Source organism: Engraulis encrasicolus, chromosome 15, assembly GCF_034702125.1.
Source record: "Engraulis encrasicolus isolate BLACKSEA-1 chromosome 15, IST_EnEncr_1.0, whole genome shotgun sequence".
NCBI classification, from domain to species: domain Eukaryota; kingdom Metazoa; phylum Chordata; class Actinopteri; order Clupeiformes; family Engraulidae; genus Engraulis; species Engraulis encrasicolus.
The window spans coordinates 8,133,058-8,159,267 of record NC_085871.1 but is presented as its reverse complement, the minus strand read 5'-3'; the positions used below and the strand labels follow the sequence as shown (position 1 = coordinate 8,159,267).

General features: G+C 42.0%; 1 long non-coding RNA gene and 1 pseudogene across 2 annotated transcripts; one reads left to right on the top strand and one right to left on the bottom strand.

Moving 5' to 3' along the window:
- Positions 1-563: 563 nt before the first annotated feature.
- Positions 564-4,285, bottom strand: LOC134464415 (uncharacterized). 2 transcript variants are annotated; one of them, XR_010037887.1, is made up of 6 exons: positions 4,157-4,285; positions 3,416-3,525; positions 2,832-2,914; positions 2,154-2,252; positions 1,192-1,230; positions 564-618 (listed from the first exon to the last, which is right to left on the bottom strand). It is a non-coding gene; the product is annotated as an uncharacterized LOC134464415 (long non-coding RNA). The 2 variants fall into 2 exon arrangements; XR_010037886.1 differs by lacking the exons at positions 564-618; positions 1,192-1,230 and having other exon boundaries at positions 2,020-2,252; positions 4,157-4,280.
- A 2,199-nt stretch (positions 4,286-6,484) lies between these two features.
- LOC134464803 (protein O-mannosyl-transferase TMTC1-like) overlaps positions 6,485-26,210 on the top strand; it is a 116,921-nt pseudogene continuing 97,195 nt past the window's right edge.

Here is a 26,210-nt window from a genome sequence, read left to right as displayed (position 1 = left end):
GTGGTTTACTTCTGACTATATATGGCAGGTAACTTTTGGCAGACTTACTGTATGGGACGGCACATGGTCTTTATTTGGGCCAAATAGGCCTACTGTATGCCGATGTAAAAGTACACTTGCCATACATTTGCCAATAAATGCATCTTTGGAATGCTATAACATCCCATATCAGCCAAAAAGTTAATCATAATTTACATAGTTACTCATAAATTGAACAGAATAACTATGCAGTTGTTATTTATTTAGTAAGGTGCCATTTCCACGTAGCAGGATAATTTTACATGTGGATATTTTGTTCTCCTTTTTAAGCGGAAACACGACAAAATGGAATATTTTTGAGGCAGTTTTTTTATATGGCTACGTGGAGATAGAAGGCCAATACCAATGCTTTTTCAGAAATAGTACAATACGTGGAAGCGGCTTCTAAATTCATCCTCACTGTTGTCCTAGTTTTCAAGGCTCATTGGTGGTGTTAATGTGCATAGGCATGGTGTGATGTGACGGTGGAAAAAGGAATGGATGGGGGGGGGGGGGGTGGCGGGGTAGATCAGTTTATTTTCTCGTTGAGGACCCAGTGGCAGCAGAGGGGTTGAAGTACACGGGTAGTAATGTCAGCATCTGAAACAGCACAGAAGCAAGAGACAAACAGTACATAAAATTAAAAAAAAAAAAAAAAACAGCGACACTGCATAGCAACCATAGACACACAGCTGCACATGTATTATATTCCTACAGCAGGGGTGGGGAACCTATGTCTCAAGGGACTCCGAGTTTCACCGGGCCCCCCCCCCCCCCCCCCCGACATAATTTCAATGTTATGCAGCTTCCAAGGAGGTCTGCTTGGCAGCTTCACATGAAATAAAACACATTTTGTAAATGAATCTTAGTAATAACATTTGCAATACAATTAAGTTATATTCAGGTGACAAAGAGAAGGTGGGGTCTGTTTTGAAGCTGGCAGCCTTCAATATAGGCCTTACCTGCAGGGGGAAATCCTGATTTGTGTTCACAGTGCAAAATAACATACAAACTACTTAAGTGTGGATCGAAAAGTATAGATAGATAAAAGAATAGATAGATAATTCCCACAAGGTGAGTGCTCTGAAAATGAGATGAAAAGCAAATGACCCCTTTTGCAATTTTACAACTGTGGGTGACAGATTGGAGAAGTTGGTAGCTGAATGCACTTACCAAAGCAAAAAGGTCCAAAAGTTCCCACATGAGGAAATACTGAAACAATACAAATGAGCAGGAATTAATAGGGTTATTAGTGTGAGTGTGTGAGTGTGTGCGTGTTATAATATATACAGTACATGTAACACACACCTCTTTAAAATGATGGACTCTATTATTGCAAGTCTGATTCTTAAGCAAATACATCAATTTACATCACTTCGAATTGTAAGTATATACAATTACATACAGTATATATAAAAAAAAACCAGAGGCATCGCATAGCACCAATAGACACACAGACATGCATTTTTTTTCCAGATCCAAGGAAAACAAAGAAACCAGAAGCTATACACTACTGGTCAAAAGTTTGGGGTCACCACACTTTCCTCTGACAGTTAAGCTTATTCCTTTTCAATGTCAGTTCTGGTATAAAATCAGTGTATAGCGTTATTGTTCCCTGAAATGAATGCATGCAACAAATAAGCGATTTGACATTGGAAAAAGCAACTGCTGAATGGATTTACTTGTATAGACAATGCATAGAATAGACCAAATATGTATCACTAACTTCTGACTAAAGGTTACCCCAAACTTTTGAACGGTAGTGTATATGTATTCAATGCAATACACGTTTGTTACTTGCTCTTAAAGGGCCAAATGGTTAGCTTAATCCAATGCCCTTTTAAGTGCAGGTGTTTAATCTTGCACTGTGGTTTGGGCTGACAATTTCTATAGGTAGGCACTGCAGACCCAAACCTAGGAATGGTAGCATCGCATCTGCTGTGCTGTGCTGAGTCAAAGTAATTCATAAGCCTACTGGTTGTGTTTTCCCTGCCCATTCAACACTTTGATGGCCTGCAATTTATTCAGATGTGTTCTACAACTTTTTGATGAAACTTCCATTTTACATTTGATACCACAAACTAGGCTTACTTGTTGTGCTGTGTGGATTTTTGTTGAGCAGGGATCTCACTTACCAATTAGCATGTTTTCCTCTTGTTACCAGCATCAGTCTGAACCTGACTGGACACCTGTGCACTTCACCATATGTGAACTCTGAGGGCAAGTGTAGAAGCCTGGCAAATAAAGACAGGAATAAGTCAGTCTCAGTATCACTGTGCAACTACATTCACAATGTAATATGTTGGTTTAGTTGAATTCTGTCCATCACAATTTAATATTATGGTTTACATTTAGGCATACAACTTTCACAATGCCATACTAGTTACATTTAGCTAGCTAGTGTCCTATTTGGTAAGGACATGTACAAGCGATGTAGGCTGTACAGCAGGGGTGGGCAACTTTCATTATAAGGTGGGCCAACATTTTTAATTACCACAATCAGTGGGCCACATCACCACGCACTTGAGAGAATTTACAAAAGGATACTTCACTTTTTCTTTATTTATACCTGAATGCTTACACTATTGATTTATAGGGGGTTAAAAACTGTTCTTTTTCTTTTTTTAAAAAGTGAGAAGTTGGGCTGCATGTGGCGCCCGAGCCTCCAGTTGCCCATCCCTGCTGTACAGTATCCTAACAGAAAGGCTCTCATAGTATTTCAAATAATGGTCTATATAAAAACTGGTTATAATAGGTACAGTGCAGCATAAACAGGGTTGAGGGGGTGGTTTCTTTTATTTCGTTGTACCTACCGAGTAGTTTAGCCAATGTCTGTGTGACACGTTCATGCTGCCACCTCCACAGCATCCTCTTCACAACCGCAGGGGCAAAACACCTGAAAACATAATAATGTAATCCTTTTTCAGTCCAAGATATAGACTAGAAAATGAGTGACAGCATCACAATCAGGTATGCAAGTGTAGTGGACCCCCCATTTTTGTCTTTTTGTTATTCCCTTATTCTCACTCCCTGTCTTTTTGTTGTCCTGTCAGAAGTTGTCTTTTAGTTTAATTATGCTGTTGCACGTTTTCGCCAATAGATGGCATCATAGGACCAGCAATGAGTGCAGAGACCCTCTCTGGTGCAGTAGCCAGTGACTTCGGTCACATAAGAAGAACGAAACGTGGAAGTGACAGGCTTTGTTATGATACAGAAGGCAGCAGTGTCAGCTGTACAGTTATGCTGAGGAAAATGTAAATAAACAACGAACTCAGCGAAACTCTACACACCTTATTCATTAAGTGTGCAACATAAGCATTCACGCAATGCCACCAGGCCACATTTAAGATTTAACTAGGAGTATTTTGTTATGGATCTTATGTATTGATAGACTTACCATTTCTTGTTATGGCATATCTGGCCTATTCCCAAGAGAAGGCTGATGTCCCTGTCTGTTGATCTGATTTTGACGTCGGCAAGATGCTTCGTGCTGTCTGGGTTTCAAACCTAGTGGTGAAATGACAAGGGATTTTATGTAAACAAAATGCTCATTTCAGTAAGTGTACATACAGTAAACAGATCTAAGAAGTTCCCAGAGCACCCTACGATAGCTGGCATGGTTGGCACAATAGACCCAAAGAGCAAAATTGTCCCAAGATTGTCTTCCAAACAATTCCACTCCAAACATTTTCCTTCTGAAATAAACAATGTCCATATCCAATCAAACCTCAGTAGGCAGCTATCTCGTCAGGTCGGCCTTACCATAGACACATCTATGGGCCTTACGAGTGGCCCGTAAATTTACAATCTCAAACGTCATCACCGTATAAGCCATGGCACAACACAAGCGTTTTTTATATATTAAACAAGATATCTCGGCACGTTTGCGCTAGTTATCTGAACACTGATTGTTAACGAATGCCCGAAATAGTGTAGAGCTAGCTGCCATTTATGTTATGCTAGCTAGGGTCAAGTCATCTCATCCAAACTAGCCACAGTAAGGGGGAAATTACGCTTCAAATGAACGGGAATGACTCAAAACTTTAGAAATATATTGTTAGAATGTACCGTATACAAGGTTAGTCTATGAGGTTAAATAGTTTTCCTACATATATATTTTTATATCCCAGTTACGTACCTTATCTTCTGCACGAATCGAGGCCTCCTGTTTCATTGGCACGAATGAATGAAAAATCCTGTCAGGGAGCGGAGCAGTTAACCGCAGCCTTTTGTTTACAGTTGTTACCAGGGCAACGCAGCTAGGACCCCAAAGCGACAGATAAGGCAGAAGCGACAGATAAGGTACCGACAACGAACATGTTGGGTTTTCTCCGCAAGGCTTTGTAACATCTTATGCCTGCGTTGCCATCACCAACATTTGTTTTGGTAACGTGATGTCAGTACACATTGCCATGGAGTTGTGGCAAAATTCGGTAGTGACAGTCAGTAGAACGAGAGCGCATTCCATGAAGCGCCAATCATTCCCATCACCATGGTTTGTTGTGGTAGGCTAACACATGCTGGCATCACTTATTTTCAAGGAGAAATGTCAAACTGTTTGGAAAGAAAACACCATGTTGTAGATTAGAATAGGCTAGATGGAAACGATGGATTGCGGTGCCTATTTTTTAAGTAAATTACCGCCGCTGTAGGCCTACATCCAACTTTTCAAATGGCGTTTAAATGCCCGTGCGCCCTGCATGCAAATTGGCCAGTTTCCTCTAGTGTTGCGAAACAACTTCCATCGAAACGGACCATGTTTACCATTGAAAAATAGTTATCATTAATGTCGAAATGTATTCTCAACTTTTAAAGGACCTTTTCTTCTGAAATGGATGCTAATCTGTGGGTGGGAGTTATGGGCAGGCGAGATGAAGGTTGAAAGTGATTCCCATCAACTGTATAGGCTTACTGTCAAACCTATTGGAAAAGTAAAGTTATGAACAATTGTTCATATTTTATGGAAATGTGGGTGCTATTATCATTGGATAATAAATAGCCTACATCAGAGTCTTAATTGTGTGTAGGCGGTAAACATGATCCATTTTGATTGGTCTCGTTCCATTGGTCCGTTTCGGCGTCAAAGGACACCCCACACCTCATGCTAAAATACAAAAGAGTTGGCCGTGCCCTCCTTTGCCGATTAAAAAAATCCAGTTGCGCGTAGGAACAACACCAGAGCATTAGGCCTACGTGATATAAAAACAAATGAACCGAAATTGTAGCCCAAGTTGGCTTGCCCGTAGCCAAAGTTACGGTGCCGTGCGCCTTTGGACGATATAGTATGCAATAGCCTACAAAGAATAAGGCCTACATCAGTGCAGTTAGGCAAATTTTAGTCTTTCCCCTCGCGATGTAGCCTGATGCGAACGTCCATGCCCATGGTCGACGCAGAGAAGGAAGGCAATTCATGATGAGACGGTGTGGAAGTGCGCTTTGAGATGCAGTAGGCCTACCACGCGGGCGCACGGGACATGTTGGGTTTTCTCGGCAAGGCTCTGTGTAACCTCTTATGCCTGCGTTTCCATCACCAACATTTGTTTTGGTAACGTGATGTCAGTACTCAGTACACATTGCCATGGAGTTGTGGCAAAATTCTGTAGTGACGGTCAGTAGAACGAGAGTGCATTCCATAAAGCGCCAATCATTCCCATCACCAAGGTTTGTTGTGGTAACACATGATGTCATCACTTATTGTCAAGGAGAAATGCCTAACTATTTTGAAAGAAAACACCATGTTGTGAAATACATAGGATATGGAAACGATGGATTGCGATGCCACCTAGTTTTTAAGCAAATTACCGCAGCTGTACGTCCAGCTTTTCAGCGTTAAAAAGCCAGTGCACACTGCATGGACATTGGCCAGTTTCCTGTTGCTGATGAAGCGATGGCGACCTGTTAATGCCTCAAGATGACAAGAGGAGCGAAACAACTCGGAGCCCTTATAACCATCGAAACCAACTGCACAGACCAAAACGGATCATGTTTACCATTGTAAATATGTATCATTAATTTTGAAAGGTATTCTGAACTTCTTAAAGGATTTTCCTCTGAAATGGATGATAATCTGTGGGTGGGAGAGATGGGCAGGCGAGATGGAGGGTGAAAGGGATTCCCATCAACAGTATGCTGCCAAACCTATTGTAAAAGTAAATTTAATGAACAATTGTTCATATTTTATGGAAAATGTGGGTGCTATTAATATTGGATAATAAATACACCAGAGTCTTAATTGTGTTTCAGCGGTAAACATGATCCATTTTGATCCGTCTCGTTCCTTTGGTCCGTTTTGGTGTTGACACTTGGCACCCACACCTCATGGTAAAATACAAATGAGTTGACCGTAAACTCCTGTGCTGATTTAAAAAATCCAGTTGCGCGTAGGATCAACACCAGAGCATTACATGATAGCCTAAGAACAAATGAACCAAAATTGTAAGTTGGCTTGACCGTCGCCAAAGTTACGATGCCGTGCGCGTTGGACGATACGGTGTGCTATAGCCTATTTGCAAAGAATAGATCAGTGCAGTGAGACAAATTTTAGTCTTTCTCCTCGCGATGTAGCCTGATGCGAACGGTCATGCCCATGGTCGACGCAGGGGAGGAAGGCAACTCATGATGATGAGGCACGGTATGGAAGTGCGCTTTGAGATGCAGTAGCAAAACCTTTCACTCGGGCCCCTTTAATTGGAGACATGAACATGTTGTTGGGTTTTCTCGGCCAGGCTCTGTATAACCTCTTATGTATGCGTTGCCATCACCAAGATTTGTTGTGGTAACGTGATGTCACGACACATTGGCATGGAGTTGTGGCAAAATTCGGTAGTGACAGTCAGTAGAACGAGAGCGCATTCCATATAGCGCCAAGCATTCCCATCACCATGGTTGTGGTAACAAATGATGTCATCACTTATTGTCAAATAGAAAAGCTAGAATGTTTTGAAATAAAACGCTGAATGATGAATTGCGATGTCTAAAATCCAACGCAGCGTTCAAAGGTGCTCCAGAGATATTTTCTAACCCGTAGCAACCATCTCGGCGCGCCCTCTCTGTACATCGGACAGTTTCCTTCAGTATTGCTGATGAAGCGATGGTGACCCGTTTGGCCTATGCCTCAAGATGACAAGAGGGGGGCACAACTCAGGGCGTCCCTATAACCATCAAAACGGAACAAACCGGACCATTGAAATCATGCCGTGCGTCTTTGGGATGGAGAAATGCTAAAATATTTACAAAGAATAAGGACGGGACACTGTGTGAGATTTTTAGTTGTTTATTTCCAGAATCCATGCTGCCCATTCACTAATGTTACCTTTTTCATGAATACTTACCACCACCATTAAAATTCTAAGTATTCACTATGACTGGAAAAACTGCACTTTTCATACATGAAAAGGAGGATCTTCTCCATGGTCCGCCATTTTGAATTTCCAAAAATAGCCATATTTAGCTGGAAAAATGGCTGGACTTGGACCATACTAGAAAATATTTGTTTAATACTTAGTAAACTTTCATGTAAAGATCAAATTTGGCAATAGGCAGCCCAATTTCAATAAGCAGCATAGTTGCAGTACCTTTTTTGACCATTTCCTGCACAGTGTCCCTTTAAGGATTTCACGATTCCGGTTCACTTATCAATTCTTCGAAACGATTCGATTCCTTATCGATTATAATCAAAATTTGCATATGTAGCCTTTGATTTTGCTTATTGTTCAAATTAGAAATATAGGCTTTACCTATAGGCTATGTCTTTCATATAGGCCTAGGCCTACATTTGCTATAGCCTATTCATTACAATATGACAATGCAATGCAAAATTGCAGAAATGCAAACAATTGAACTGGAAATGAAACATCATACATCCAAACCAGTCTTAATACAAGAAACAAAAAAATGTCACTTGAAATTAACAGCAGGCACATCCTGAACACAGTGGGATGTCTGTAAGAATCTAAGTCCCTCCTTCTCTCTGTCCCTCACTCTGCGCTCTGAGTCTGTTCTCCAATGCCCCTCTCTACTGCGTATGTGGCCGTCCTGAATGATATGATGTCTCGGCTAGAATAAATTCATCAGTTTAGTGTCATTAATTAAGTGTCATATTAATCAGTGCAGTGAGGCAATTTTTGGGTCTATCTCTCGCGATGTAGCCTGATGCGAACAGTCATGGGCTACTCCCCTCTCCTCTCCTCTCCATACATTTGTCCACTCCCCTTATCTCGTTCTTTACCGCTTTCTCTTTCTTTGTCATTTGTTAATTTGATGGTGAGAAAAAAGAAACGTCAATCACGCACAAATCTTCCATTGGACCTGGCTTATATTGATTATATTTGAATGCTTTTCATGCTGACTGGAACAGCACAAGAACCAGAGAGAGACAGGCAGGAGAAGCACCGATGAGCAGGTGTGTGTGTGTGTGTGTGACTGTGCGTGTGCCTGGAGGTGTGAGGAGAGGAGAGGTGTGCCTGTTCCCCTGTGGCAGCTAGCTGTCACACCTCTGCTGTGCATGGCTGCGCCTGTCAGAACCTCTGACCCACTTCCAGGCTGTGAGGAGGAACAGGGGACCATGAGGGCCACATATCGGGACTATGAGGGCCACATGAGGGCCACTGCTGCTCAGGTGAGGCCTGTTGCCACCTCAGGGGCTCTGGATTAAAGACGCCATCCACTTCCACCTGAGACTCCTACATCTCCCAAGCTTTCAGCTGCGCACTTTGCAAATATTCCACGGGCATCCATATAACATGAGTTTGCTGCGGATGAGACACCTTTGTGTGTGTGTGTGAGAGAGCGAGAGAGGGAGGGAGAGGGGGGGGCATACATAAACGGGAAAGGAAAGGCTGACCGCTTGAGATACCAATAATGCAAGAACCAATGTAATGTAATTTTGTTCAGAATTGTTGACTGCGAGTATGTACACTGATAGCATTTCGGTTGAAGTACCTTATTTTTCACACGAACCCATAGGCTATTGGGGCTTACTGTGCAGGCAATCTCATATTTACCCAAACATGATGTTTGTGCCTAACTGTTGAAACCCTCACTGGATGAAAGGTCACATTGAGTTGGGTGTGGGGAAGTATTCTGAAACCCTTAAAGGGGCATTCCACCGGTGGAGACATGAATATGTATTGAAAGTGGGTCATATATGTAGTAGAATAGTAGCATACATTTCAAATTTGGTGCCTTCTTGGCCAAGAAAAGGCAGAAAATGACTTTTTAGTGTTTGTGGATTTGTGACAACAATCCCCATAATGCATTGCAATGCTCAAGTTCCACAGGCCACACCCAGGCAGCTCTGCAGTGACTTACTGGAGCCTCAGTAGGTGCGATCGAGTTGTCATCAACGCATGAATGCGCATTTAGACAGCAATGCACCCTGGATGAAAATGCTGCATGACGGTTAGATTTCCTGTCAAACTTCGAAATTTCGTCGACGTTGCGTTGACGAGGTGACATGTCACATGGTGTAAAACTATCGCGGGATGAATGCTGCTGCAGTCAGATCTTGCAACCTCTGCAGTTGCTTATCCCCTTCAACGCTCGTCGGCGCTCGTCGGCGGACTGCCTCCGAGGTCACGCGCCCATGAACTGGTTGGTCAACAACTCACTCACGTGTGTATATGGGTCTTGTCTCACACCTCTACACAAGTTTGCGCAGGTCCCCACTTCAGCTCCTCCTCACTGCCTGTCCCCCCACTCCTCACACGTGGTGTGTTAGTAGAGCAAACCGGTGCGAGCTCATCGTCTCGTTCATATTTGTGGCCGACTGCAAATGCGCTGTATTTAATAACACCCACATTGTGACAACAAGTTTTCGCTCACGTGCCTTTTGCAACATCGTCGCTCGCAACAAAGTCGTACGGGGCTAGTGATTTCAAAAGCACTGGCACACTGATCTGTGATAGGTCTGTTAGCGCATTAGGTCCAACCCCCTATGGGCGGGGCTAAAAGGGTGGGGAAAAGGCTTGTAGTCTCAACAGAAATCCACCTCTCTTACACTTCCTCCTATAATGATGCAAAATGCCGATTTTTACATCATTGTAGGAGGAAGCGTTAAGAGGTGAATACGGATTTCTCCTGTCTCAGGGGGAATTGAGAGATTGTTGCACGACCATTCAAAAGACTGGGTGTCTAACAATGGAAAGCCTAATGCAAATGGGTGGAGTGTCCCTTTAAGCACGAATTTCCTGTAATACTGTATGTAAATCTAAACAAAATAAATCTGCCCTTTTAACCATAACTTCTAACATCAGAAGTCCCTTATTTTATATGTATGATTTTAGAATTTAGATGTGATATTTTAGTCCCTGCATGGTTTAATCATCCTGTTCCTCTTATTTCCTAACGCAGTGTTTCCCAACCTTTTTTGTCTCGCGTACCCCTTAGGCCTCTTAGTTGTGCCATGAGTACCCTCTTATTCATATTCTATATCGCTTTCTCTGTCCTGATGTGACTGCTCCATACATTTGTTACAATAATGACATTTTTCCAAGTACCCCCTGCAACGTGCTCGCGTAACCCTGGTGGTACACGTACCCCTGGTTGGGAACCACTGTCCTAACGGACCTACAGTATTCTCAGGATGAGCCACTGTGACAGCGGTAGTGACTTCAGAAATGAAACGCCTCATTTGGCGGCTATCAGCTATTGAGCTGTAATGATGATTGTATAAAACACTTTCAAGATGGACCTTGTTGCGTTGCCTTTGTGAGAATACGGCTATGCCATGAGCAATTTTGGCCTTCTTATTGGTTCTTCACAGACCATTGACCGCTGGTATTTAAACCGACGGCACGTTTACTGCTGGTATGTATCTGTGAAAGCCCACCAGCCTGTCTGCACACTGTGCTCTGAAATGAATCTTGACCACATTGATGATGTTTCGTAGTACAGCATTGAATTGCGCAAGTCTAAGGTATGTGTGCAAATGTCCACCACAATCTCTGAAAAAGTAGCCCACCCCAAAAATGTATTGGAAAATTGAACAAACGTAGCCCTATTTTGAGTCCTCTCACACTCATCTAGCAAAAAAGGAAAAATAATTTGAGAGCAGAGTAATTATGGTGTGTTTTCTGCGCCTGAGAAATAATGGAAATGTCCAGAGGATACCATGGGCTCATGGACACTTTTCAAGGATCTTGAAATATAATTGTAATAATATAATTGTCTATTGTAAAAGTGTAATAATAGGCTACTAACAGCAATACTAATGATGATAATGTAGGCCTGAATACTTAGAGTGTTTGTGTATGACTGCTGTCCTGTAATGTGTGTCTCAGAGTATCAGAGTCTGCTAAGTAGCTTTTTCACATTTTGTGTCTGAACTTGTTTATCTATTCAGATTGATTAAGATCATACCACCCTCGAGGTCCCATGATCAGCATGCTTCATTAATCATGATTAGTGTACCTGCCCAGCTTCAGCGTGATTAGGGTGTGCCTGAACATGACTGCCCAGCCTTGCTGTGACTGCACACAATGTGTGTCCCCTTTGGCCTTGGCTCTAACTTGAATGTGCATTACAGGTGTGTGTTTTGCATTGCATCTCGTCACAATTCTTCAAATTCTAACTTTTGACCAATCAGGGGCCCCCTGGCAGTTGGGGGCCCCTAGGCCGCTGCCATATCTAGCCTGTATGTTAACCCGGCCCTGGTAGCGAGGCATCTTCGTCAGCTCATCAGCTCTGCGGTCGTGCAGTAAACAACAACCCATTTCCTCTTCAACCTTTTCCTCTCCTCGTTTGTTCTTTCTCTTGTCTCTGCAGTGGCCTGTTGCCATGCTGTTCTTTCCTCCGGTATCCTTCACTCACCCTGCCAATATATGGAGATGAAAAGCTAGTGTGGAAGGTACATGCATAGTCTCTCTGTCTCTCTCTCTCTCTCTATCCATTTGTCTTACCTCTGGATCAGGGAGCTGCTGTCCTGCAGCTAAAGACTTGCTGACACATCTCTCTGCCCACTCTTCTCTAAACTGCCCCCGTCCCTCCTGTCCTGCCCATGCTGTGCCACTCTGCCACTTACACTATCTACTGTGTCATGTTGCATGAAAGCATTGCATTGAATCACTGGTACTGGTGGTACACCCAGTACCAGGGCATTGGGGCAGCATTGCATTCCCATGAGGGAAAACATGAAAGTATCTTGTTATTTTTGAGCATTAACTGTTGGCAAACAAGGCAATCCACGTTTTGACAAATCAGTGAATACAAATCGTTAAATGTACAAATTATGTGTACAGTGTGCTGCTGTGATGTGTTGGTTAAAAGCTAGCAGCTCAGAGACAGTGGTGTCTTGTCCTGTCCAGATGTCACAGCCCTGGTGCTGTCTGTCTTTTGCCCTTGCTGCTGGTAGTGAAGGATAGAGAGTAACCGCGTTAAACCCTCACTACCCCACAGGGAAGCACAGACCTAATTCTTTATCCCAACTCATCCGTCAAAAGACTGAGCCTGCTTTTATCCGTCAGCATTCGTCCTCCCACACAGCACAGATGGAGGCTTGCTTGTCAAGTTTGTCCAGGATATTTTGGGAGCAGAGTGTGTCTGCATGAAATGTCAGATTTTAGAATAGTGAGTTGCGGAAGGAGGCCTAAAATGCTCCAATGCTGTGTATGTCTGTTAAGAAAGGGCACATTTGTTTTTTCCCTGTGTGTTATGAGTAAGCTTTAAACAAAAAAACAAGATAGTGTAATCCTTATATTATGTGGATATCAATTTTATCAAAACTATAATGACACGATGATGATCAGTGTTATAGGCCTACTCATTTCTGCCTGTAGACGGCTAGCCTCCAACTAAATGTGATTTTATACTTATTGTTTATCCTTATAATATGTGCTTGCAAGGGCCTCACTAATGCTGGGCCTTTACTCATCCAACCCTACCTCACTGAAAAGCCTGAAAAGGGTTACTGACATTAAAATTCTCATTACTATATAAATATAAATTACTTATTAAAGCTGGTGACCTTGATCAAGTTCAACACGCTCACTGAATATGAAATTGCACCACCTTCACACACTTTTCACTCAGTGTAATTAGTTGTTGGCCCACTGTTCAGCAAAACTGTATGCAATGGAAAAAGGCGAAGATACAGTTTGTTAATTTGTCCGACTTGGCGCTTACAAAAATGCATTATTCATCAAAGGATTTCATCCAGTGAAAATTAATCCTTGCAAATTGTTCTTGGGAAAAGTTTTTCCAACTTTATCAAGGGTGCAGACATTTCAGTATTGTAAAAACAGAGTGAGCTAGCTACTGTGTCATCTCGCGGAACCATGAATAACAAAAAGTCATTAAAGCACTCGCCCGTTGCTATCATTTGTTTATTATTTATAGGTGGACTGAAAGTCTACACTGCATTGCAATCATCGTCCAAAATACTTCACTGCTTTTTATTGATTTTCTGTCTAGGAGGTGCAAATTAATCTCTCTCTCTCGATCGCTCACTCGCACGCACTTCGCGCAGGCACACACGCACACAAAACACACACGCTCTTTGCAAAAGCTCATAGCGCATGGCATGCATCGGGAGGCGGTTTCTCCCCGTTTGCATCAACAGGATTCTGTCTATGCCCGCTCACTGCCAGTGCGTCAGTGAGCTGCTCAGAAATGGGACTCTGAGCATCTTTGCATAGGGTGACCAGACGTCCGGTTTTCCCCGGACATGTCCTACTTTTGAGATCTAAAAAAATGTCCGGGGGGAATTTCAGAAATGTCCGGGATTTTGTTGGACTGCCTGAAATATAGACCTAATTCATCTGCACTGTAATTTTCACTCCGTTCCATTTGACTCCACTCCAGGTTTCTCTCTACCGTTCACAAATTAGTCACGCCCTTCTCATCAAATCTAGCCACTTCGCACCATGTGTCCGAAAGAAGTAGCCTAGGGGACTAGCCAGTGCGCCCCATGTTTACAAGCGAAAGCGCATCTGTCCGCCGGTTCGACGGACTGCAATGCACGTTCGCGGTGGAGTTGAAAAAAAATCCCGCGTGTGAAACCAGGTATGAAGGTAATCTAACACAGGAGTATGCCTAGTAACACCACCAAATCCATCATTTAGGGAGGTACAAGTTTTGTTACACCTTGTCACAAGACTTAGCCTAAAAATTCTTTCATGATCTGACATTTCCAAGTTATTTGCAAAAGCAATTTCTCGGAGCTAGAAGGACTCATTCCTGAGTTAAGAAATTAAGCTTCTTCTTCATCAGCTTCTTCTTCTGTCTATTGCCTTTGCAGTTATTGATAACGCTGTATGGGTTATCTTATTAATGGTAGGTAAAACTCCAGTTCCTCTCTTAATGGCTGCAGTGCCCATTGCTAATCTCTGAGCACCATGCCACTACAAATAGCCTATCTAAATAGGCCTAATGGATGACAGTGGAGGGGTAAATTGTGAGGTGTCTTATAAACATATTAAGCCTAAAATGTAGCCTAATAGAACTTCATTATCAATTCAGTTGAAAACCACAAATGTTGTGTTTTTTATATTTAGTTTCCAATGTTATATAGCCTAATACTGTTCATCTTTGTGGGGAATGGCTGAGATGGGCGTACATGATGGTGAATCTATTTTTAAAAACCTAATGCAGAAATTAGAATAGGCCTATGAAATTGAGCTGCATTGATATGCTGTTAAGCTACTCCAATATAGGTGTTAGGCCTACTAGGATTGTAACAAAGGCACACTCTGCATCATATGATCAAATACATTATGTGATAGGCCTATAGGCGTAACTGAAGAGATTTTAATTGTCATTTATGGTAGACAAATGAATGTGCATGCCAAAAAGTTAGAGTGGCTTTTAAACAAATGACCATTTTGGATGCGTTGATACTTTATAGGCCTACTATCATACCTCATACCCATATATACTTTCATACCTGTAGATACACAGATACACCGATGACCCCCCCCCCCCTCCTCAAAAAAAAAAGTGTCCTCCTTTTTACAAATCCAAATCTGGTCACCCTATCTTGGCATCATCACACCCAGCGCGATCGGCGTTGCAGTCCAGAGGCGACATGACAGCGCACAACCGGGGAAAGATCAACCGCCCACTTTGGATCTCTGCACTCCTGAATCAATAAAGTTACTCTACTCCACTCTACTCTACTCTACTCTAGGCAACGGTACCCTCTGCTATGCCGTGCTGTTGGCGGTCTGCGGTCTCTGCTACAGCAAGTTTGTGCACGACAACGTATGGGCAATCTCCAACAACCCAGACGTCAGACCTGGCTCCAGTTTGAGGAACATCTTCAGCAATGACTTTTGGGGCAAGAGTCCTAGTCTGTCAGACCCCTGTGCATCTTGCTCTCCAACGTCCTCGTTCAGTCGCAACAGGTGCACTAAAAGGTGTTGTATGTCAAGTTTGTGTTGGTTGACCTGCTGTCATTGTAGGCCTACTGTTTTATTAATGAGGAGTTGAAACTGTGCACTAAACGCGTAGGCTAATGTTGGGAGTGGGAGTTGATCAGTTTTGTGATTAACTTGTGAGTTGCCAATAGATATAGCTGTAACTACTGTAGGCTAAATCGTGGTTTGGAGGGAGGCGTTAGGCCTACATATCGCTCAATTATGATTCAATGTGACAATGTATGTCTGTATGATCACACACACACACTGCATAATCTGCAACACACAATCTGAAAGAAAGACAGGCAAAGAGGAGAGACATTGATGGTTAAAAACAAGCAAGTAAACAAATAATCAGCCTGGATTTCCTTTGACGATCTGCTGCTCTGCCAATGCAGAAGCACACAAGTCATGTTTTTTTATTATTATTATTATTGTATCACATGTTCTTTAACCAGCTCTGCATGGACACTGAGTGCATTGAAATCAGAAAGAACTTCCAGAATCCTCTTTTGTCGGTTACTGGTGAGGCCTGCTTTCTGGAGCAGCTTGCTTTCTGGTGCAGCTTGCTTCCCTTTCACACAATTTAAAACTGCATGATGTAGATAATGGACCAGTGCCCTGTGGCTCATGCATGCTGTAAGGAGCTGTGAGAGCCTGAGCAATGGATGAACTAGAAAGACGTACAGTTGTCAGTCATATCCAAGAGCCCAGAGCAAGAAATCAAGCAGAGGAGTTAGGCCAGGAGTGCTCCCTTTCATGGGCCATTTCACATTGGCATAGATGCACTTTGTTTGGCAGAGCTTCACTGGCTCCTTTCAGCAGCCTCTGGAGGTTAATTCACTAGATCAGTCATGGGTAAGCCGGCTTCAGAATCCACAGTATCCACCATGTTTAGTCTGCATACATGCATACTGTACCAGATCAGCTCGTTTGAAATCTAATAGATGTATTTGTTTGATCTGATGGAACATTATCTATCTGGCATATGGCATCACAGTCTTAAAATGCAGATGAAACTACTGTAGGAGAGAAGGTTGAAGGTTGTCCGTATAGCATTAGAAGCTGCTGAATATTATGTGAATAATACACAGTGATTTGGATGGACCTCAGTTACAATTCAAGCTCTTCAACTCCTCTTATGATGCATACCGTAAAGGCATACCTCTTTAAAAGAGATGTAAATACTACTTACATTACATTATTTTACTACTATTTATTATTTCTTGTATTTTTCTCCTTTGAATGTGATGTAATCACACACACACACACACACACACACACACACACACACACACACACACACACACACACACACAGACACACAGACACACACAGACACTCACTTCATTTACACACGTGAATACCAGGCAGCTTTTGAGTCATAAAGGCAAATGCTTTGTGACAGGTCTGGAACATGACTCGTGTTTTTGTCCGGGGTCAGCATCAGGCCTTACCTACCTATGCTTCACTGACTGCACACTTATGCTTCTATTTATACACACTATAGCTGGAGATACCACAGTGCATGCCCTGTCACTCAAGTGTTAATGAGGAGACTCGAGTGGTTTACATGAGGGAGAAGCCTGCTGTCTACTGTATATCTGCATTAATCATAAAGGAAGAGGAATGAAAATTCTAGAATTCCTAAAATACACATATCGTCATTAATATATACGGCATAATTGCATTCTCATAGTGCAAACAAGCCTTAGAAGCACTGTTCCCCCTGGGAAGACAGCTGATGTGTGTATCATGTTGATTTCTGTTTTTTTAATTATTATTATTATTTTTATTTTTTTTTATCTTTGACGTATTTGACTTTGACTTATTGCACGTCTGTTTCTTATTTTATGTGTTGGAACACTGTTTTAAAAGAAAAAAGAAAAACATGCCAAGGTTTATTCACAATCTTCCCTCACAAAAACACATACTGGTGCTCTGCATGAGTGTTGGTTAGCAGGCCTGCTCTGCACTCGCGAGAGGGGAATGTATTGTGGGTAGTGTAGCCTACCTTTTGGCAGTACAGTATAAACAAATTGACAAAATGCTGTATCAACACAACGTTATGAAATTTGATATAGTTTCACAGCAATATTGATATTGTGATATACATTTGATGTATTACACAGTCCTAATAAGGGGTAAAAGGGAATCATGACTAAAGCTGAAGAGTCAAAATGAAAAACAGGTTGTAAAGGTGATCCTTTAAAAGGGCAGAGATAATTTTGGAGCAAGCCAAACAGGAAAGCATACAGTTTGGAGTAAAGAGAGAAAGAGACATGACTAGTAGATGGAGCTGTACTGAAGTAGACATTATGTGTGGGCGAGGGTGCTCCTCTTGACTGGCAATGTTAACCTCCACAGTACCTCTTCTACTCTATCTTCATCACACAGACACACACACACACTCACACACACACACACACTAGGGTTTAATCCCGGGACCCGGGATTCCCGGGAAATCTGATCAAAACAATTTCCCGTTTCCCGGGAAAGCCATGACGGGAAACCGGGAAAATTTTTTAAGTGCGTGTCTATTTGTTGTCCCAGCAACATAAGCAACAGTGCCATCTAGCAGCGGTAACACTTCAGGCTCATTTAAGCAGCAGCAGTACAGGCCCATTTCAGCAATGTCTGAGGTGCGCGGTTGACGTATTATTTCATCCGCAACCGCTTCTCAGAATTTCTAATCCACCCGCCCTAATGTTTTTTCTCCAATTTCCAAAACCGAATCCGCCCGCCATCCGCCTATTAGTTTTTAGTATTTAAGATGCCTGAGGCACATAGTCGATCGTCTTTTTCAAGCAGTGCAGGTAATTTACATCTTGCCAGCCCATGTTTAAAAAAAATCTCTAACTTATAGCGATTCCCAACTTGTCTCCACCCATCGCACAACGTGAAAGTTGAAACGTGTGGATGCTTTAATGCAGCCTAAATTTTAACAGTTTAAATACATCCAGTCCAAGCAGCACAATCGAAACTATTGGCTATCTAGCTTACAAGTTTGGATGGTATCCAATAAGACGAGTCAAGTGTCTTGCGAAGAGTGCAGAGAATTACGTCGCGTGTGTGTGTGAGCGAGAGAGGGTGAGAGAGGGAGCGATTCCAAACTTGTCTCCATCCATCGCACAACGTGAAAGTTAACGTGTATGCTTTCATGCAGCCTAAATTGTACCAATTTTGCCTCCTCCCCAAGCAGCACAATCGAAACTATTGGCTATCTAGCTTGCAAGTTTGGCTGGTCTATCCAACAAGATGAGTCAAGTGACATGTCTTGCGAAGAGTGCAAGCGTCGCTTTGTGTGTGAGCGAGAGAACTAGAGAGAGAACGAGAGAGAGGCGCTTCCCAAAATCGCTCTGCAGAAAGGGCAAGGCGATGTCTCCAAATATTAGACAAAATGCAGCTTATTTTAGTTAAGTAGACATCAAGAAAGTATTTTGTTTAGTTGCAAAGCCGAGTTGATTGGTTCATATTGCTCTGAAAGACACTGAAGTCTATGCCTATATTTTAATGGGTTTATTATGCGCGCGAGGTCACCTAACTGTAGTGACGCCCGGTGCTATTACCAGAGGAAAACGATAGCACTTGGGCAAACGGTAAAGTCAGTTTAGCCATGCATACCTGCCTATGATGAACCAGTTTTCTTGTTTGAAAAAACACTCTTCCTGGCGCTAAAGCAAACTGCCATTTCTGACTGACCCAGATGAAATCCCATGCACGGAACTCCACTATTGAGATGACATCGTATAGGCTATATTTCCCACCGCTTATCACAGTAGCCGACAGTGAAACATTGTTCTCATGAAGCTGGCGGTAGACGTGTATACTATCCACAGGTGGAGGACAATGTGCCATGATTTGTGCACAACCTCAAACACAATTCCTTAATGGAGAATAGCCAACCCACTGTTGCATCAAACTTATAGGTGAAAGTCGTGAGCTCCACCAACAATCCACCGTCATTGATAAGCGCTGCATCAAAGAGGTTGGATATTTAATAAAGAGGACTCGAAACACGCCCACTCAATGCAAAAGCGAGTGCTCAAAATAGGGTCTCCTAAGGGGGCGTTGTCCCTCCTTCTTCTTCTCTTTTCGTGGTATTTGCACACGACGGGCGCTACCGCCATCTACAGCGCTAAGGGGACTTCATTGATTCTCAACCTCAGGACTCCGAAGGTCTCCTAACCGAAGGTCTCCTAAAGGGGCGTTCACCCGACATAAAGTGGATACCGGAAAAGAAACAAAATGACGCTTCTTGTTAGATCTACTTTCTTTGGCTGCATGCTGCGCACAGGCTATCCTCTTACACTTCTTTATTATTGTGTTGGTGGATAGGAGAGCTTAATCTTAATTCCTTTCTCCCAATAATACAAACAGTAACAACTTGATACAAAATGCCATTTTGGGAGGAACAGTTGAATTATAGCCTCTACATGACTAGATAAAAAAATTTTGAAAAAAAAAAAAAAAACCCGGGATTTCCCGGGATTCCCGGGAAATGGGCCGTCAGATCCCGGGATTTGATTCATGCCATTTTCGGGAAAAATATTAAACCCTACACACACACATCTGCTACACAGCTGACTCTACTTGTCCCTTTAGGCAGGAACACATGAATCTGCCCGTCTGCACATCTCATCTAATCCCTGAGGGACTCTGGTTGCGTGAGCGATGAACTTCTGGGGTGGAAGTTTGATGCACATACACATAAGGGAGTTAAATGCCTTCCCTCCCTTTGCACCAGGAAACCATTCACATCAATCAGGCCTGTGAAATATGGCCACCAGACAGCACTGATGCCCGAAGATCCCTGAAGAAAATCTATGATCGAAACGTTGCTCCAAGTAAATTAAGTCTTTTGCAAGCAGTAGCAAGCAGCTTTTGCGGCTCCTACATGTGACCGTTTTTAGATTTGGCACTTGCTGATGCTTTTCTGCTGGATGTGCGCGCTTTCCACTATACTCTGTCACCAGACAGCCTTGTGCTTAGAGCAGACCTGCTGCAGCTGATGGAAAGGGGGTTTTGCCCTCCTCATTTTAACTCCCTGCTAGAGGTAATGTGTTTGATTTGATGCTCCCAAAAGGGAAAGATTTAACCTTGATCCACCCCTTGCAAGGCAGAGGGGTTGGCTCTGTTCATCTGTATTGTCAAGAGAGGCGTCCTTGTTCTGTAATGAAGGCAGCCTTTTTGTAATTTCATTACCAGAATGGATTTCACCTGCGTTGACTACTGCATGTAGCTTAATTAGAAAAGATCTGTAGATGGGACTTTGATTTAGATGGGGCTATTATGGGGGATACATTATAGTGAGTAATACTGTCTTGGAGCAAGACGCCCACTCCCCACCCCTGCTCCAGGAGTGAGAGAAAGAGAGAGAGAGAGATTTAAATCTGTCTGAAAGAATTCAGCCTAATTAAATTCAGTGGAGTCATGTCCTAAAGAGCTGTTCCCAACCCAGTAGGACTGACTGTGTGACAAAATAATCCTGGTACTAGTCCTGGTAATATAACGCTTCCTCCTCCTCATGTTCATCCCTGCCACACCATTTTTATTCTCGCTCCACTGGATTACCTGTGCAGTACTGTAAGTCAGGAGGAAATGTTACAGTGTCAGTGGGTAAGAGGAAAGCTGTATCCAGTTAATTCTTGCTCTTGAGATTTAGAATTTCTTTATTTGATCTGTCAACCTGAAGGATAGGTCTGCGTATGGGTTTGGGAATGAATAACCAGTAATCTCCTGTACCCTCATTATTTGTTATCCCTTGAGGAAGACATTTAGTCTTCACACTGCTGTAGGTGAATTGTCTTCCAGGGACTGTCCTTATAGGAATACAAACTGCAAAAGTGTCAGCTAACTAATTACACAACATAATATAGTGAAACGTCAAATATTATTGTGACATATTTCAAAGCCAAAATCATGACGATACTGATGATGATGACATTGATGCATATTAAAATTAAAAATAGTAAAACCCAAGATAGGGGCTAAGGAATGTTATTATTGCACTATTGCACTTGCTACCCTGTTGTCACTTGTGTAGTATGCCTGGTACTGACTTGACAAGTGTACTGCTGCTGCTGCTGCTGATGATGACGACAAAGACGAAGAGGAAGTAGAGTAGAAGCAAGCAGCCAGCCTGACTATCATAGTAAGAATGATAACGTTAACAGTTTGTTAATTGTCTGTCACTGCAGGTTGAACATCCTGCTGGGCGACATGGAGCCGTTCCACTTCCACGTGGTGAACGTGTGTCTGCACTGTGTGGTGACGGCCATGCTCCTGCACACCTGCGAGTGCTGCGTGTTTGACGACCGACGCCTGGCCTTCCTCACCGCCCTCCTCTTCGCTGTACACCCCATCCACACAGAGGCCGTGAGTTCACATACTGTATACACACATACACACGCAGACAGTAGCAAATGTACAAACATATTACAGACTTGGGTAACACTTTACAATAAGGTTACCTGAGTAATGACGGAATAATGTCTGAAGTAATGACTGATTAATAGTGAATAAACATATGATTCATGCATGCAGTAATGTCTACATTATTAGTAGTCAATACATAATGATGAATGACTCACTATGAAGTAAATGTGGTACGTCAGGGGTTAATTAAGGGTGTGAGATCCAAATGTTAATAAATCATGTGTTAACGTTTCGGAAAAAGATCATACCTTCTGATCATATATGAATCAGACCTTAATTAACTGTGCATGAGTAATAATGAAATCATATGGTCAGTGATTCCAATTCATGGTCTGTATTATGGTGAAATAATTCATAAATTATGTTTGCAGTTCAAAGTAAATGTGGTTCATCATTGATAAATTAATTGCAGGATTTTACTAATCCAGTATTACCACTGTGGATAAAAGGCATGCCATATCGATCCAGTGACAGTTATACCTGAATCAGTCCGCGGAAAGAGTGAGAGGGCACAAAAGAGGAAGGCGAGTTTGGAGAGAAACTGTGTGATCCTCCAGATCAGGGTCTGCTGGTTGTAGTGGTTTACGCGTGGGATGTGTCTCACGTTTGGATGCAAACAGCCATCTCTGGAGACCTTTGAATATGAGGACATGGTTGCACGCCAAGACCCGGAACAGCATTTCAGAGAACCGAGGAGCAGGTCATGCAAGACCCTTTGTAACAACCCTAACAGTTGGGGAATAACTGACCATATGATTCCATTATTACTCATGCACCGTTAAGGTCTGATTCATATATGATTGGAAAGATATGGTATGATCTTTTTCTGAAATGTTAGCACATGATTTATTAACATTTGGATCTCACACCCTTAATTAACCCCTGATGTACCACATTTACTTCATAGTGAATCATTATTATTCCAATCATGAGTAATTCATCATTATGTATTGACTACTAATGGAGTAGACATTACTGCATGCATGAATCACATGTTTATTCACTATTAATCAGTCATTACTTCAGACATTATTCCGTCATTACTCACGTAACCTTATTGTAAAGTGTTACCCAGACTTGTGTGTGCATACACTCACAAACACACACAGACATTAACATACGCATGTACAAGCATCTACAATGTACAGAGTATGCCAAGTAGCAATGTACCAAGTACATGGACATTATGCACACACACACGCACGCGTCACACACACACACACACACACACACACACACACACGCACGCGTCACACACACACACACACACACACACACACACACACACACACACACACACACACACACACACACACACACACACACACACACACACACACACACACACACGAGCGCGTGCGCGCTCCCCACATGTGTATTCACATATGTATGTTTATGTATGCCTACTCTTATTATATAAAAAAAAAACTGAAAAAAAGTTTCTGTGACTACAGTAACAACCCTGACACAGCCTTCATCTTCCCTGCTCAATATGAAACTTCTCACAGCTCCTGCCGATATTGAAGCACTAGAATGTCCTCCTACCTCTTCTCTTCACTCTCTGTCTCGTCCTCCGTCACACTCTCCTTCTCCTCCTTCAATCAGCTGCCACTACAGTATATCACGAAAGTGAATACACCCCTCACAGTTTTGCAGATTTTTGAGTATATCTTTTCATAGGAAAGCATTACAGAAATTTAACTTTGACACAATGATTAGTGACCTTTTAACAACATATTTAACCGCTTAAATTTCTTGTTCACTCAGAAAAAAAACAAAATACAGCCATTAATGTTTGAACATGTACTCACAAAAGTGAGTACACCCCAGATTAAAATCCGGTAGAGAAGGGGCTATGTTGGCTCGAATCGTCTCGAAATGAAACGAAATGAAAAGGGACGACAAGGGAGGTCATCAGTGTGCGTTTCAACCTTTCTTTGCATTGAACTTTTACATTTTGAGTCTGCATCTGGCTTAAATAGATTGGTGTGAGATTTGAATGCAATCCTATGGAGAATATCATGATCTGCTTCAGTAGTCACAGTGCATGTTGACATGTATGTTTCTTTTAGGTGTATTTCAGATTGCCAATGTTGACAGCATTCATGCATCCCCAAACCATGTCAGTCTCACTACCATGCTTGGCTTATGAGAGGATACACCTTTTTTGTAAAACTCACTTGTTTACCACCACACATGCTTGACACCATCTAAAGCAAATTTGTTTATCTTGGTCTCAAGAGAGATGAACAGACCAAGGATATGGATCACTGGAACCATGTTGTGTGATCTGAAGAGACCAAGATAAACAAATTTGCTTTAGATGGTGTCAAGCATGTGTGGTGGTAAACAAGTGAGTTTTACAAACCCCAACTCCGATGAAGTTGGGACGTTTGGTAAACAGTGAATAAAATCAAAATGCTATCATTTTCAAAACATTCAATCTATTCATTAGATGGAGAATAGTGAAAAGACAACATATTAAGTGTTAAAACCGAGAAAACATATTGTTTTGGGGGACATATGTACTCATTTCTAATTTGATAAATCCAACACGTCTCAAAAGAGTTGGGACGGGGATCAGTGAAATTTAGTAAACATCCAAATAAGATAAAACAACAAAGAAGAACATTTCAAAATGAATTGTACTGACGGACAATATAGGTGTCCAGGTATAAGATCATCACAGAGAGGCTGAGTCACTCAGAATTAAAGATGCAAAGGGAATAATTACCATAGTTATTACATACATTTTTGAATTCCCTTTGATTTACCACGATTGAGTGCATATAAGACATATTTTTGTTAATAAAATCATTGTATAGGTTTATGACATCATGAAATATATATTGGCTGTAGTCTCACTCTAGCACTCCAGGAATTAGAGCTATTGAAAATTGACCATATTAAGAATGCTTAATGCATGAAAATGATACAGGGGTGTAACATTCTCCTAAGCACCTGAGCTCACTTGAAATAGACCCGGAAGACATGGGAAACTGTCCTTTGCTTACAGAAGTCAGCAGAAGTTGTAGAAGTCCATTCTTTTTGACAATAATAGAGCATTGCACATCCTGTGCTACAGTGAAAATGGACCATCCAACTTGTGTTAGTGCTAGCTTCAAAAGTCAGCCTCCATGATGGCATGCGGGTGCAGTAGTGCATTGGTTAAGATGTTCTCACTCATCTGTAGAGTTAAATACAGTGCTGAATGGTATAAATGGGTTTTAAACAGCATGAAAAGCCACTCATGCATTATATTTTGAAGGGAGATCTTCGATTACTGCCACATAGTAAGGTCAAATTGCATTCTCTACTATGTTTTAACAGTTTGGCTCCATCATAAGGACCAGCAGGTGATAAAATGGTGGGTTTTTGGTCAAGACCTGTCCACTGTAAGCACTACAGAAAGGAAAACATTGCAAAACATGACAAGGAATACACCCACCATTTAAGCTAGTGAAATCATGTCCAAGATAGGAATTAACACTGTTTTTTATATAAAATCATCTCATCGGTTAATGTATTTAACTGTTAAGTGTTGTCTTTTGTTTTGTTTTTAGTCTTCCTCGACATTTGCTGCCATTTATTGTCCCCGTCCCAACTCTTTTGAGACGTGTTGGATTTATCAAATTAGAAATGAGTACATATGTCCCCCAAAACAATATTTTTTCTCGGTTTTAACACTTAATATGTTGTCTTTTCACTATTCTCCATCTAATGAATAGATTGAATGCTTTGAAAATGATAGCATTTTGATTTTATTCACTGTTTACCAAACGTCCCAACTTCATCGGAGTTGGGGTTTGTACAAAAAAGGTGTATCCTCTCATAAGCCAAGCATGGTAGTGGGACTGACATGGTTTGGGGATGCATGAATGCTGTCAACATTGGCAATCTGAAATACACCTAAAAGAAACATGCATGTCAACATGCACTGTGACTACTGAAGCAGATCATGATATTCTCCATAGGATTGCATTCAAATCTCACACCAATCTATTTAAGCCAGATGCAGACTCAAAATGTAAAAGTTCAATGCAAAGAAAGGTTGAAACGCACACTGATGACCTCCCTTGTCATCCCTTTTCATTTCGAGACGATTCGAGCCAACATAGCCCCTTCTCTACCGGATTTTAATCTGGGGTGTACTCACTTTTGTGAGTACATGTTCAAACATTAATGGCTGTATTTTGCTTTTTTCTGAGTGAAAAAGAAATTTAAGCGGTTAAATATGTTGTTAAAAGGTCACTAATCATTGTGTCAAAGTTACATTTCTGTAATGCTTTCCTATGAAAAGATATACTCAAAAATCTGCAAAACTGTGAGGGGTGTATTCACTTTCGTGATATACTGTAGCTGTTTGCCTGAGCCACCTTGAGGCATTCTAAAATGTTCTCCCCG